General features: G+C 36.3%; 1 long non-coding RNA gene across 1 annotated transcript; it reads left to right on the plus strand.

Annotated features, from left to right (window-relative positions):
• Positions 1-584: 584 nt before the first annotated feature.
• LOC115600560 lies at positions 585-8,586 on the plus strand. Its single transcript, XR_003989047.1, has 2 exons — positions 585-808; positions 7,155-8,586. It is a non-coding gene; the product is annotated as an uncharacterized LOC115600560 (long non-coding RNA).
• The last annotated feature ends 236 nt before the right edge of the window (positions 8,587-8,822 follow it).

An 8,822-nucleotide genomic window follows, 5' to 3' on the forward strand; every position in this document is an offset into this window, starting at 1 on the left:
ATGACTGTTCAGCCTTCAGCCAAGTCACAGGGCTTTAGCACTGGTGGCAGTGGCTGCTGCAGCCCATTAGTAAGCATGCTGTGCTTTCTCTGGAGTGTTTTGTGATGGGCTTGTCCTTCGTATGAGTAACTTTAGACTTGCTTGGTAGCTATGCAATCCTTTCCCCACTTCTTCACATTAATCTCAATTCTGCTTCCTGATTATGACCTTCCTGATGTCTTCTAGATACTTGGTAGCAATCTAGGTAGAAAAAGCTCACAGCTGCTGAATTACACATTGTTGTTTAGCCAAAGCATCATTTTCTAATTCTACATGTTTGCCATTCAGATTTGCTTGCAGATTTCAGAAGGAAATTTTCTGAACAACATTTTTCTTACATTGGTCAGCCTTCATTTTCGTATGAAGCACCCATTTATAGTGGCAGAGCAACTGTGTCAGTGTCAGTTTCTCATTAAAAAATCAGTACACCACAGGAAACTTAAATTTATGTGGAATTTCACTGACCCCATGGGCAGGTTCTGCTGCTATCTACACTGCAATACTTCTGAAGTAGCTTGAAGATTTTCACTGGACTAATCCTAGATTTCTGTGGGATCAGTGAAGGTCAGAGTCTGTGCCCGCACTCACATACCACTGTGCTACTGCGATTTTTCCTGTGCTTCTGAGATTCTTTCCTGTGCCACCCTTAGTTCACAGGAAAAAAAAAAAAAAGTTGCTTTTGGTGGGAAAGGAGCACTTTCACTCACCTCTTCATTCAAGGGCCATATGGTGCCTCACCATTTTGCAGGGTGCTGTGGATCTTCCAAAGGTCAGTATTTGCAATTTCTTAGTTATTGTCCTTGGTATTGGTGACTACAGATTTTCTGAACCATAGCCAGTGATATTTAAAGCTATACACGTTAATCTAGGATATCTTTCTGTAGGAAATGATTCTGCTTCTCATTTACCTGTGCTGAGGAATAGCACAGAGTCCTTTTGCCAGCAAATATTTCACAGGTAGGTCAGGGACATGATCATTTTGGCTAGGTCTTGCAGATATGACTCTGAGGCTCTAGAGAAACTACAAGTATGGGAAACACACATTTGTCTCCAGCATCTGAATATTAGAGACTCCTGGTATTTTTGCCCAACTTCCTGATGCAGTGAGTAAGAAAAGACAAATTGATCCTATTGCAAATGTATTCAGCAGTCATTTTTCAAATTTGGTGAAGAAAGACTGCAAACCAGAGCAATTAGTTTCTCATGTTTTATGCAGGCAAGATTAACATCTGCTGTAAGGCCAAAGGGTTGTGGTACCACACAGGCAGATTTTTCCCTTCTATATTACAATATTTAAGCCCATAAGGTGAGAGTTTCCTTTATGTTGTCCCAGCCTTGCCCTCAAGGTTTTTATTTTCACATGTCTAACCTCATCATGTCATGGTACCATGTCTTTAATACACTTTGTGGGATAAAGATTACTAAAACATATTTCTGGTGTTAATCGTGCCTTTTTTGTGCAAATAAAGAAGCTTCCTCAGAAGTGGAAAAGAGTACATATAGTTCTAACTTTTACAACTGAGATTCACATAAAATTCATTGTCCTGTGTCCTAACGTGTTGATCTGTGTTTTGTGCTATGTCCAAGAAAATGTTTGTGTACCCACGGAATTAGTTGTTTTGTATCAAAAGTGAAAAGGAGTTAAGCCATCATCCTCTGCTAATGAAACCAGTGGCAAAACTGTCATTGAATTCAAGGGGAACAAGTTCCTGGCAAAAAAACAGTTTTAGAAAAAGACTGATTAGCTCTTAGGCATGGTCGAGAGTGACAGTCAAATGTTAAAGTCAACAGCTCCTAATTTGTCCTTTCAGAGGATTTTTTGCAGTTAATTTTCATTTATACTTGAGGAAGTATGGTTTAGTATTTAGATTTAAAATTATTTGAGTCTTCTTTATGCAAGAAGATGGCGGTAATTGCAATAAACATAAATCTAAACTTATGGACAATTCTATTGCTGTCCCTCTGAAATCAGACTTGTGAGCTGCATTATCGTTATGATTGCATCATATTACACATGCTATAATATTCATTTATCTACATGGAAGATCTACTTTTATTTTCTAGTTAAATTCTGAAGGAGCTGGAAAGAACTGGGGGAGGCTGAGACAGAGGAGAAAGAGAAGGATGTTAATTGTCATGAATGTATGGACTTAATATTCTGTGTACTGAATGCCTTTTAGTATATGAAGAATGATAAATTATATTTATGCTTTGATTACATAAATACTTTTCCCCTACAGCTGGCACGTGTGCATTATATGAATATTTCTTTCTGTCATTCGGTTTTGGTGAACATATTGCTTTTTATGTACACGTGTATAACGTTTAGTGGACAGCTCTATGATTTTGTCAAACTGAGATATTAATTCCATGACATGCCTCTATATAAATTAAATATCTCAATATTTTTGTGATTTTTGTTTAGCACAGCAACAGATAAATTAAGAAGAAAGTAATAGGAATAGTAAAAATAAATGAAATCTATTCCAAGAGCTCACATCAGTCACAGCGATAATAAATTGAGGGAGATAAAATTATTGGCAATCAGAATAAGGCAGAATCAGTACAAAACACACAAATTCATAAACTAAAAGCACAACACTTTGTTGAGAAGGAAGCCACTATTTCATATCGAATCAGGCAGTTACTCACAGAAAGTGAGAGTCTTTTTTCTCTTTAAGGACAACCCATTTCTCCTCCAACAGCTCCGTCAAATAAGATAACCAATTTGTTGTGCAAGGAGCAATATGTGGTGAGAGGATCAGTCTCCATATGTGGCCCATGTCGACTAAGCTCACTAGTTAAGGGGTAAATCGCTGCTGTGGTTCAGTCTCACATATGGGACAGATGATCCTTGTCCAGGATATTAAGAAGTAGAGATAAACAGTGCCTCATCTGTTGCTGATTGGCAGAGGGTTTGAGGAATAGATCAGAGAGATGCCACTTTAATTCTGGTAGCCTTAGACACACACAATTTCTTCAGACCAGAAGTAGTGATGAGAACAGAGCAAAATGTGTCCTGTAATGAACCAGAGGCACATGTACAGTTTGTGCTGCAGACTGCAGTGCACAAAACAGCTAGCAGAAGGGAGTTTTGTAAGGCATGTTTCAGCCCTCTGCAGCTGATGGAAGAAGTACTTGCCTGGATGGAGAAAAATGACAGAAAGATGCACTTCAGGGTTCTGCACACGAAAGTCATTCCTGATATAATGCTTGGAAGATGTGAAATCCTTTGTTTTTCTAGCTGATCACTGATTTTTTTCTTTTCCTACCCCTCCATTACTTACCTGGTGCTTTGCCAAGGAGTTCACTGGGTACCAGTTCTGTATGGTATAGTCATATACTCAGCAGGGATTTCATAGGATGAAATTTTCAAAAGCACTTGCTGTTGGCCTGATCTTATCCTCGCTGGTATCACCACAAATTTTACCTTTGACTTCCAAACAAGGAGTCTGGCTGCTTAAATTTTGGCTGCTGCCATTTCCTTTAAAATCATCAGTGCCTCCATGGATATGTATCATTAGCATCTCTCTGAAACTTCTAATTAGAAGAACATTTTGTATTTTGCAAAACACTGAGAAATTTTCTTAATCCATATCTTAATTAACAGTGTCAAGGAAAAGCTTATCCCTGAGCTTTAGCATTGCTAAGTGCTCAGGTGTCTTTTTTTCACAAGTGTCCTTAAGCAGACAATTCATAGGCACGAAGATCTGGCAAAAAAAGATGTGTATTACTAGGAAAAATAAAATTTCTCTCAGATTTCAAATTTGGACGAGTTGAAACTTTTTGGTTAAAAGGAAATCTAAAGCTCCTATTCAAAAGACAAGCATTTTTGAGCCTTAGAGAAGTTCCCTTGTTCTGTATTTCTGTGCATTTGTTTGTGGTTCTGTCCTTTGCATCTAGCTTGTTGACTCTGAAGATGTTAGATCCATGATCAGAGATACTAAATCCAGGTGTGGATCCTGGCTTCCTGTGTGGTTAATCTTGCTTAAGACAGGAGATATGAGTAACATTTATGAGAGGTCTATAAATGCCCATGCTATCCAAACCTGCCTGTTCTGTTTGGAACACAAATGTATTGTGTGATTCTTGAATATTGTAAAGATTTAAGGTTCCAGGAAAAGGATGTTTTCCTGTATTGACAGTCAAATTAGACCCAAGATGACTATCCAAATAACTTCAATGTCCTAATTTCTAGGTACCTTTCTAGTGTATAAAATTGGACATGAGAACCTCTACCATCACATGGTCTGTGAAGGCCTTAATTATAATTATTCAATGCAAAATGTCTATAACATACACCTGGCTAACCAGTCACATTTCTTTTTATAATCCCCTGTATCTTTCCACAGGTTTTCTAAATTCCTCTATTCAGTGACTATATACAAAATTGAGTGAATTTACAACTCTTTTACTAATATCTTTAATTATTGCCTAGTCAAATATATGTTTAAACTATGGATGCTTCTGAGAATTAAATTAATAATGATTTAAGTATGTGAAAGGATCATTAATTAGCAGACTTCCAGCAGACTCTGACCATCTCCTCGCTTTTTTCTTTAGTGCTTAAGCATAACTTGGGCATTTTATCAACTTAAAGATTTGAAAAACTAGACCAAATTTACCATGCTCTTATGTGGAATTAACCTTTGATATGTCTGTTCTAATTGACTGTTTAATATGTTTGCTATATGCAGAATTATACAACTCTGTCCTCTCTCTAGGGAGGAAACCAGAAAAAACAGGAAACCAGAGAGATATTGACGAGAGTCAGAATAAAAAAAAATGAAATTTATTATTTTCGTAGGCTTATGGGCTGTTTTTTGTTTTATCAGTCAATTTTACCAATGAACTGAACAATTTTATCAGTATTTGACTCATAAAGTGAGAAAAAAACCCACAAAACATGATTATACATGTAACTCTGCTATTTCAATTATTTGGGTGATTAATATTTCAATTATTTAGTGGTTTACACTTGGATTAAGGAAAATACATAACAATGTATATGTACACAGTAGTAATTGAAAACATAAAGGAACACTGAAAATCCCTGTTTTGAGCAGACTCTTCCCAGAACAGAACTTCAATTTATACCAAACCCTAGAAGCAATGTTAACTGCTCTATTCTTATTGGTTTTTTTTTTCTAAACTTAAGCAGAAGGATAGAACTTTAAAGACTTCATAGAATCATAGAATGGCTTGGATTGGAAGGGACCTTGAAGATCATTAGTTACAAACCCCTTCCACTAGACCAGTTTGCTTGAAGCCCTGTCCAACCTGTCCTTGAACACTTCCAGGGATGGGACATCCACAGCTTCCTTGGCAACTTGTTCCAGTATCTCACCAGCCTCACAGGAAAGAACTTCTTCCTTGTATCTAACATAAATCTACCTACTTTCAGTTTAAAGCCATTAACCCTTGTCCTATCACTGCCCTTGTAAAAAGACCATCTCCAGTTTTCTTGTTGGCCCCTTTTAGGTACTGAGAGGCTACTTTAAGGTGTCCCTGGCATCTCCTGAACAAGCTCAACTCTCAGCCTGTCTTCAGACTTATTCACTGTGCGATTAAGTTACTCCTGGGTGTTGTTTAAATGGTTATTTTTCAGAAGAAGAAAGAAATATTTGAGGGCAAAGCTAGAGTAATTTATACTGTAGTGTCTTCCTTTTTAAGTTTTGAAGAAAATGAGAAGGAAATTGAAAAGATACAGATAAATCTTGAAGAACTGAGTCAGAAAGAGCAAAGACAGCAATGCTGCTTCAGAGTGTAGGTGATGTGGGATAATGACTCAGTTACCTGACTCTGCCCCTTACAGTAACGTCATCATACCGTTAATGTGATATTCCTCTGTGTATTTATCTTATTTCTATTTTCAAACACAATGAACATTTATCAAACACGATCAGCTATTCAAAGAAATAATTGGGCAATTTTGTTGTGAATGGCATTTGATTACAGAACTCTTGTTGGACTGACTAGATGTGCTATATCCACATTTTAGTAAATGAAGCTGTACCCTGGAGACTGCTAACAATACAAAGATGTGCAACTATAGCAAATCTGTACCTCTGGAATAAAAATACTTTTTAGGTACCTGATAACACTGTTATTCTAAATTCTAAGAATGCCAAGATATGATAAGATAATTGTAAAGCCTGTGCCATGAAGAAGGTACTTACATTTCCTCCCACTTCACTTGATATGTAAGATTTCCTTCAATATCCTTTCATCATGGGGTAGATGTTTCAGAAGACCAGCCTTGCAAGAAGGTACCCTGCAGTGACATCAATAGAAGCACAGCTGGCTGAATATTCTTCAGATTACTTTTTCAGAGGAAAATACTTGAGTCATTAAAACACAAAATGATTTGGCATAAAGGTCCCTTTCAATGGGATTACCATTACCAAAAAAATATGTAAAGATGCATATTTCAATTTAAAGAACAGCTTTGAGGATATGCAAAATATGCTTATTAGGAATTGAAACATGATCTATAGTAAGTACTATAGATGAAATATCACAAGTTGTCAGAATTATTGAAACAAAGTATTTAATTGACACCCTTTGATTTGATTTCACAGGAATTTTGCTTTTCAAGCTTTTTTGAAGGTTTGAAATTTTGACTTGATTCAAGCCAGTGAACAAGTCAAGAATTCTTGCAGATGGGGAAAATGTTTTGCTTCCCTTCTGAAAGTCTATTCTAAATTCAAAGGAGGAATACTTTTCTATCCATAAGTTTGATATCATTTTGTTTCTTTATACCACAGACACTATGCGCAACTTCTAACCTTGATGCATAGGGTGTTAAGTGAACTTCTTGCAAGTTTTCGTTCTGATAAAACAGTGTTTGAATGTCTGAATTAATGAAGGGCCCCTATTAACTATTACTGATGATAGACACTACTTGGTAAGATAGATACAGATAATGGAGTTGGTCTAAGTGCCTCTGACAAAATGCAGTGGTTCATCTACTCACTACACTATTCATTACAAATTATGTCAATATATCATATATTGGAACCTTGTAGAATAGCCTTCTTCTAGAATAACCATAAGGCACCTTATGCTTAATTTTATTTTGTTTGCTGTTGATACCTGATGTTTTTTTATCACAGGGACATAGGGAAACATTCAGGAGTGAAAGTGTCTTCATATAGTTCTCCTTACTTTCCTTGATGATGATGCAATTGGTTACAAGGACAGTTTTAAACTGCCAATTGAGGGAAATCCAAAGAATTAAAGAAGAAAAATAATTTCTAAACCACCAAATCGACAAGCTGAGCTCCTTAGGATATGTGACACATACTGCTGCTGGTTTGCGTGTAAAAACCACAATGCTCTCACAGTGAGTGCATTCTGTATGAAGCAGTCTCATGGAAATCAGTGGGACCATCCTGCGAGAACAAATATAGTTTTCAGTCCCATTTATTACTCTCTTGCTTTGAACACCATGGTGGCATTGCCCGGCAAGGAATCTGTTCCCAGAGGAGATAGATTCTCATGTTTTAATTCACAAAGGAATTATTGCTTCATGTATGATACATAGTGAAAACTCTACAAAATTAACTTGCAAAATGCGAGTGATTTTGAAGAAGCAGGATGTGAAGCTGCTTTGCCTCAAAGCCATGATGCCCTGTTTTATTTCCAGCCTTTTGGTTTCTGAGCTGCACCATGATAATGGAAAGGAGAATAACAGTCAAGAGAGATACAATTCTGGAAAGATGAAGGAAAGAAGAAAAAGAGAGTACCTCCTTCTGCACTCAGGACAGATTAAAAAACTGCGATAAATTTCTCATATTAGTAGTACGTTTCATCTAATATGTTTCTATGAGGCAGGAATGAAACTCCATCTTTAAGTACAGTTTTGGCTTCCTAGAAAAAGACAACATTTAACAACATTTCTGCCTAGAAAAAGACAACATTTGGTTGACTGCCAATTGAACAGGCATGTGCAGAGGAAGAAGAGTAAGGTGGAAGAAAAGAAAGATGGTTGGGGACAGGGGCAAAAAATAATAAATGAAAGACACAAAGTATTTTAATGAGTTGTCATTTTGAACAGCATGATTTTGTGAGTCCAACACAGAGATGTCTGCTTTTGTGGGTATGTAGGAAAACATTTAAAAAATCTTATCCATGTTATTTATACTGATTGTGGAAAATTTAAATACGTTTGAAATTATGAGCTGAAATTTTATGGGCAGAAGGAGAAATTTCTTTCTGAGTACCTCTGAGACTATTACACTAAGTATTTTTAGTACGGTCCTAAATACATGCATTCCTGAATTTCTGATAAAAACCACTAATGTAACTGACTTTGCATTTGAGTTGATATTGTTAATCAAGGGTGATTGAGAACATGTGAAAAAGAATTAGAGGCTGGATGTTTTAGGCATCAATAAACCCTCTTTTTTTCTTTGATTCCCCTTCTACCTATTTGCAGGTCAAAGTACCACTGTGTTCCCACCACATTCATTGTGATCCCACATAAAATTTACTTAAGCTATCGTGTCCTTGTGATAACTTTCAAATAAATCACAATACAAACCAGCTAAAGCGTTGAAAGTGTTTTGAAAACCCACTTGAAGTCTTGAAAACATCAGGGTATTCAACTGTGAAACGTGATGCATAACTTAACACTTTGCAGTTATTAAATATACTTGAAAAATCCAAGTAATACTTCAAAATACATCTCTGTGAAGTAATTATTTTAATTTATGAATTGCAAGATCCTACGAAGTTGAAATATTTTTAAAGAATTGTCAAAATTGAGAAGTGACTTTGAG

This window comes from Strigops habroptila, chromosome Z (assembly GCF_004027225.2).
Source record: "Strigops habroptila isolate Jane chromosome Z, bStrHab1.2.pri, whole genome shotgun sequence".
In the NCBI taxonomy this organism is placed as follows: domain Eukaryota; kingdom Metazoa; phylum Chordata; class Aves; order Psittaciformes; family Psittacidae; genus Strigops; species Strigops habroptila.